The following is a 7,874-nucleotide window of genomic DNA, read 5'->3' as shown; positions in this document are numbered from 1 at the left end:
TAGAAACCTGACATACTATGTCTAATAGGCCCAAAATATATGTTAATTGGTGTCTCAAAAGGAAAGTAATGTGGTGAACCACCTTTCTTGTTATGTGTGTTAGCTGCTTGGGCATTCCTGTGAAGTGAATATTTAGGTATCTTGTCTATGTTTTGTTGGTTTGTCTCTGCTTTCTCATTGATTTACAGAGGATCTTTATATTTACTGAATGCAAACATTGTTTGGGCTACGTGGGTTGAAATATCTTCCTCCACCCTGCAGTTTTCTTTTTCATTCTTAATCTGCCTTTAATTAATAAATGCTTTGCATTTTAATCAATATAATTTATCTCTTTCTGGATGTTACTGCTTCGTGTAAGACGTTTTTGGCTCTTTTGATTCCTTGATAGTATCTTTCTCCTCAAAATTTTATTATTTCTTTTCTTCCATTTAGGTCTCCTTTCCACCTGACATGTGTTTTAAGTACTAGGCAAAATGTCACTTATTATAGACTGTTCTTCCCCTACTACTCCATCATAAATCAAGTGTCTTTTTTACATGTGCATCTATGCCTGTGCTCTCTATCCCTTCCCATGAGCCTGTTGTCTATCATCACACTAGTACTAAAGTTTAAAGTCAAACCATTTTAGGAGCGCCTGGGTGGATCAGTCAGTTAAGTGTCTGACAGTTCAGGTCATGACCTTGTGGTTCGTGGGCCCGAGCCCTGTGTCAGGCTCTGTGCTGACAGTTCAGAGCTTGGAGGCTGCCTGAGAGTCTGTCTCCCTCTCTCTCTCTGTCCCTCCTCCACTCACACTCTGTCTCTCTCTCTCTTTCAAAAAAAAACAAACATAAAAATTTTTTTTTAATCAAACCATTTTAAAATAAGTCTTGGTATTTGGTAGGGTAAATCCTAAGTCCCTTACTTTTGTTCATATATCTTTAAAGTTATTGCTAGCTATTTTTAGCCACCTGCATTTCTATGCACACTTTAAATTGAGTGTATTAATTTTCACAGTGAATTTCCTCGAGATTTAAATTGAGTTGGTGTTAAATCTTTAGATGTATTCAGATATAGTTGATATCTCTACAATACTGAGAATTTCTGTTTCAAAATCTGTAATATGGAGCATCATTCATAGATATATAATAAATTGAGTTTAATGCTACCGGTAAAAAAATAAAATAACATTAAGAAGAGAGTTGGAATTAATTTCATGAATCTAATTTATGGGTTAACACACATTGAGTGTGATTTTCTTTTCAATCTGTAAAGTTTAACTTTACCTATATTATTTTTGTTTGATTAAAATTTTTCTATGGCATAACAGTCAGTTAACAATAATTAAATATTTCAAATTTTAACACCATGCTTTGACTTAACTGACTCTTCAATGATTACACATTATACATTTGTTCATAATTCTCACTTTCTTATGTAAAGACCACACACATGTGCACAAATTTATTTTGAGACAAAAAATACACTCTTTTTATGTATTTTATTTATTTTTTAAGCTTATTTATTTTGAGAGAGACAGAAATAGCACAGGTGGGGGAGGGGCAGAGAGAGAGAGGGAGAGAGAGAATCTCAAGCAGACTCTCAGCTGCCAGCACAGAGCCCAGTGCAGGGTTTTGGGCTCTCACGAAACGAACTCACAAAACAGTGAGAGCATGACCTGAGCTGAAACCAAGAGTCGGGCGCTTAACTGACTGAGCCACCCAGGTTCCTCAAAGTGCACTCTTTTTACATGTCTCAAAATAACTGGTTCCAAAACAACTGGTAGAATAGAGGAGAAAAATGAGAAAAGTTTGGTATAACAATTTGTAATTAAGCACATATTTACCCAATTGAATATTTTGTTCTTGGATTAATAAAACAGATGTTAACATCACATATCTATTGCTCCCAAATGTCTAATTCAGTGCTTTATGATAAATTACAAAACCCCTATAAGATATAAAATATTATTCATGACTATTGCTATATTTTTTCTACAATCTAGCTTACATAAATTTGAAAAAAGTACAACCAGAAACACTAAATTGATATTGATTAGAAAGCAGCATGGTAATGAGAAAACAGCTCCAAATGTAGAGCATGTGAGATTTTGATTCTAGCCCCAGTTCTGTGAACATCTCTCTGCATGGAGTTGAGAAGCATTCCTTAAAGTCTCTGATCCTCATTCTTCCTATTAAATAAAAGACCTCAACTAAATACCTCCTACAGTCATTTGAAAATCTAAGCATCATGATTTGATATTCTACACTTCTACAGGGTTATTTTTCCACATCTGGTTATTAGAACTTCAAAAATGAATTTCCTATGCCCCATACTAAAACAAGAAGAACCAGACGTTGTTTATGCCTGTGTAAAATACTTAAGCTCACACCGAACAGCCAATTAATGTCTAAAACAAAGCCATCATCTTCCCATTTAACCAAAATCCCGCTATCAATGACCCTATGTATAACTCGTATCACTATCATCACAATCTCTATCATATATCTTCTGAGAAGTCATCTCAAATTTATTTCCCATTTTAAGTTCCTAATTCCTGTCCGTTTTCATTCCATACCAATAGGTATTTTTTCCATGCCGGTTATTTCTGACAATTACCCCGTATGCTCATGTTTCACATACTGTGCAGACTGTCCTCAACTTACAATGGTTTAACGTACGATTTTCCAACTTTACAGTGGTGTGAAAGTGATATGCATTCAGTAGAAACTGTGCTTCAAATTTTGCGTGTGTGATCTTTTTATTTTCTTTCAATCCCAGTGTAGTTAACATACAGTGTTATATTAGCTTCAGGTGTGCAGTACAATAATTCAACGATTCCAAATATTACACAGTGCTCATCAAGATAGGTGTGCTCTTAATTCCCTTCACCTACTTCACCCACCCTCCCTCCCCACTTCCCTCTGGTAACCATCTATTTTCTATAGTTAAGAGTCTGTTTTTTTGTTTGTTTGCCTCTTCCCCCCGCCCTTTGTTTGTTTGTTTTGTTTTTTAAATTCCACATGAGTGAAATCATACGGTATTTGGTTTTCTCTGACTGGCTTAATTTGCTTAGCATTATACTCTCTAGATCCATCCATATTATTGCAAATGGCAAGGTGTCATTCATTTTTTATGGCTGAATAATATTTCATGTATATACATTCCACATCTTCTTTCTCCATTCACGGATCAGTCAACATTTGAGCTGCTTTTGAATTTTGTTGTCCTCCCAGGATTACAACATGCAGTACGAAACTCTCATGACGTTGGTAAGCAGCAGCAGCAAGCTGAAGCCTGCAGTCAGCCGCATGTTCAGAAGCATAAACAGCCCATACACTGAGAACCATTCTGTACCCAGCCATTTTGTTTTCTCTTTCAGTACAGTAGTCAATAAATTACATAAGATATTCAACAACTTATTATAAAACAGGCTTTGCCTTAGATGATTTTGCCCAACTGTAGGCAATTGTAAGTGTTCCGAGCATGTTTAAAATCGGCTAGGCAATGCATTTTTGACTTATGATATTTTCAACTCATGATGAATTATTCAGGACATAACCCCATTGTAAGTTGAGGAAAAGCTGTATCATGTTGCATTCAGTCTATCTCTTTCAATCCATTCTGTAAAAACTGCCCAGCTAAATACCAGTTTTGTAAATTTAGTTTTTTTTCATAAAATCCAAAATCTGACATTTCCATTGTTCCTTCTACAGCTTTTCCTCTTTAGATATGTTATAATCTTAGATAAATTATACACATAAGAAAAATTGTAATTTTAACATATATTAAAGTAATGTAGATGTTTAGAATATGTATAACAGTAAAATAGTAAACACAAATGTACAACATTTTGCATTATCTTATGATGCAAACCGCATCAAGTTTTTATTAATGTGTTATCATTAGAAATTACCATAACCCCTGCTGGATTTACATTTAAGATTATTGCTTCATGATCACTTTCAGAGTGATCAACTCAGCAGGTTTTTAATAACCTAAAAACTTCATAAAATCCACTTTCTACAAAAAGTCTGTTGCTTTTACAATAAAATGACAATTAATATAAATTATTTTATTTCAAAAAAACCTAGAGTGTTTTTATTAACTTTAAAACTCATACTAATGACATATACTATATTAGAACTATTTCTTTCAACAGGTGTAAAATAATTTAATCTTAGGTTGAAAATATTAGAGGAGAGGCATTGATTTTCTTCATAATGCACCAGGGTTCCAAGTTCTGAGTGTTTATAGCTGTGAATAATTTAAATGTTGCACTTCTAAGTGATGTGGATTGTATAGATACACACATGTTCCCAAGTTATATACATTATAAAGAGTTATATGTTTTTTCATGTCAATACTTGTTACTTGTGAGAATAGATCATAGTAACCTCTTGATGTCACCCAGGCTAAGTAATGATATAGAAAACTCTAGCATTCTGTATCTATTTACAAATTTAAAATCAATATCTTCATATTTTATAATTACTTATGAACAAATATTTATTGGAAATTTACTAGGTGACATAATAGACTAGAAAAAATGGAGGCTGACAATATATCTTCAAGATCTGATACAGAAGCACAATATCCTTACAAAAATTACTTAAAATTGGAAATTTTATGTCCATCTCAGCACCTCTAAATTTTTCTATAAACATTGAAAACAAAAGTATTTCTAGTGGTTTTTACAAAGATTTGTATTTTCCAAAATTTTTCTTAAAATAGCTACTCCTTTTTTAATTTTTTTTTCTGTAATTTTATAGAAACCTTATGTGTACTTTATGCTTATATCCTACAATTTGGCTATTTTCATGTAAATAAGTGATTAGGATAGGTTATATTTACTCAATTATATTTAAAACAAAAAAGGAACATTTGTTGTGTACTTGCCCATTTAATTATATCACATTTTTAAAGCTTCCAGTACTGTTTGACTCATAAAAGACTCCCAAATATCCTAGTTTTTACTTAACTATCTCAAAACAAAACACTATGTATGGTCATAGCACATATTTTGAGTTTCATAGATAGTTGTAATTGCTGCATGAATTTCTTTTGACAGAAACATATTTTCCCTTGCTTTTTTCTTTTAATGTTTGTTTTATCTTTGAGAGAAGAGACAGAGCGTGAGCAGGGGAGGTACAGAGAGAGAGGGAGACACAGGACCTGAAGCTGGCTCCAGGCTCTGAGCTGTCAGCACGAGGGCTCAACGTAGGGGTCCAACCTACAAACCAAACCGAGAGATCATGACCTGAGCCAGTCAGATGCTTAACCGACTGAGCCACCCAGGCACCCCTCCCTTGCTTTTTCACCACGCAGAAAGGAGGCAGAAATAGCAGAGCAGATATAGATTAGTGAATAAATAAATTGTATCACATGTGAAATCTAAAAATATATATATATATATATATATATATATATATGTATATATATATATTTATTTTTGAGAGGATGGAGAGGAGCAGAGAAAGAGGGAGAGAGAATCCCAAGCAGGCTTCGCATAGTCAATGTGGAGTCCTTACAGGGCTCTCTGTCTTTGGGTTCCCGAGATCATGACCTGAGCTGAAATCAAGAGCCAGAGGTTTAGCAGACTGAGCCACCCAAGTGTCCCTTGGGATCTTTTTTGTATCCTTGAGTTTACAGAGTGACTAAGGGTAGAAAGTAGATGGGCCAAAAACAAAATTATGGCTTTCTATTTAATTGTAGAGTGAGTGGAACATATTTGCATTGGTGAATTTGAAAGATTCTTTCTCCTTTTCTAATTTGCCAGGTTTAAATTTCAAGGTTCAAAAAGTACAATGAAGTAAAATGTACTTTGGTTAGTACCAATGCATTTTTCAACATTTTAAGCATTTCAGAATCATACCAGGTGGAATTTATGTGCTAAAGATTTATTTTGGGGAAGAATAAATGATGGTCCTGTAGTCCTTCAATTTCTGTTGCTTATGAATTTCTCAGCATTTAATTGACCCAAAGAGGCTAACTTGATTTTTGCTTTACAGTCATTTTGGTGTTACATCAATACAATGAGTTTTGTATTCAGAGAATACACACAGATGCAGAGTTTAGGTGTGCAATTAAATTAACAACATATATTTAGAAGTAAAACCTTTTTTTTTCATTTAAGTACTTTAAAGAGTAAATACGTTCATTCTTTCGAGAAAACATTATGGGTGACATTTTCTGAAAACTTTGCCAGCTGAAAAATGTTTTCCTTTTCTCATAAATTTAGCCAGATACAAAATTCCAGGGTCACAGTTTGTTTTCCTCAGGTTTTTATAAATATTTGCATATTTTTCTTATCTTTCAATATTGAAGATGAGAAGTCTATTAATACCTATTACTCAATTCTTTTAGGTAAAAACAAGTTCTCTTTCTCTGAGAGTTTTGTATCCGACTCACAAAGATTCTTACTAACATGAGCAACTTTAAGTATTATTTTTCATTAAAAATAAAGAGTTTAAAATAATTCTTTGAAAGCCATCTTTGAATTTTATTTTATTCCAAATTTAAAATTTTGATTAATATTTTGTTCTGTCAGTAGCCATTTAACAAAAAATCATAATTTAACTAATTATGATTGTTTCTATGAATATATTCGTATTAATTTATCAAATTATGCTTTTATAAATCATAGTTACTCTATTAATATATTCCAGAGAAATAATGAAACTAAAATGTAATTAGGAAGTGAAATATGCATTGATCACTAATCTTTAACAAGTTGGAATATAATTTTGAACGATAAGGTGAGCACTCTTTTTTCTTTAATTAACATTTATTGAATGCCAAGGATCAGACCGCAGGCACTGTGAGAGCACTGAGGCAATATGGCAGTATTCACAGCAAAGTGTATTATCTTAGCCTTTACCGTTCAATTGGGAAGAGACAGACAATAAACATATTAACAAAAACAACAGCAACAATAACATATTTTCATACAGAAATAAATAATTGGGAGCAGTTAATGTTTTTCTTGGAGAGGGGAATTTTATCATATAGGCACAGGTAATATTTTGAGGTTATATGATTTTTAACAAACACACTGAATTATAATGGAGATTTGCTGGATGGACAATAAATACAATATCCTTTAAAATTAAAATGAGAGGAGGGGAGCCTGGGTGGCTCGGTCAGTTAAGCGTCCGACTTCGACTCAGGTCATGATCTCACGGTTGGTGAGTTCAAGCCCTGCACGGTCGGTGAGTTCAAGCCCTGCGACGGGCTCTGTGCTGACAGCTCAGAGCCTGGAGCCTGTTTCAGATTATGTGTCTCCCTCTCTCTGACCCGCCCCAGTTCATGCTCTGTCTCTCTCTGTCTCAAAAATAAATAAATGCTAAAAAAAAAAAAAAATTAAAAATATTTTTGATGAAAAGAAGTAAATAAAATTAAAAGCATGTGTTTTTGTGCACGTAACAATTAATGTATTGATCTTTTGTTTTGTTTTTCTTTTAGGTTTCAGGTATGTCGAGTAATAAAAATTTTGTTAATTATTTTAGTTAAGACAAAGCAGAATTACTGTAATTCCCTCAGTTATGATCTCACGACTGTTTGTTCAGTGTGGCTACAGATAGCCTCCTTAGGATTTCACTCTGGTTGGATGTGTTTGTATGATTGCTATGTGCAGTAAAACAGCTCAAAATTCAGGCAACATTAACTCATCCAAACTTAGTCTTTATTATGTACTTTTAATATATAATTATTGTTGTGGGGAGAGCAATGAGATGGCTGAAACACTTCTGTTTATAATGACTTCATGGTTCACATTTTTGTCATGGTAATAGATAAAAATATAAGTGAAATTGCTATCTATTAAAATATGAATATAGTAAAATTTGTGAGTCCAACCTTTATAATATAGCATCTGCACATGTAGATGCATTTTTATA

Source organism: Panthera pardus, unplaced genomic scaffold (assembly GCF_024362965.1).
Source record: "Panthera pardus isolate Hobbes unplaced genomic scaffold, ASM2436296v1 HiC_scaffold_13, whole genome shotgun sequence".
NCBI classification, from domain to species: Eukaryota; Metazoa; Chordata; class Mammalia; order Carnivora; family Felidae; genus Panthera; species Panthera pardus.
The sequence above is the reverse complement of the archived record's forward strand: the minus strand, read 5'-3'. Positions refer to the sequence as shown.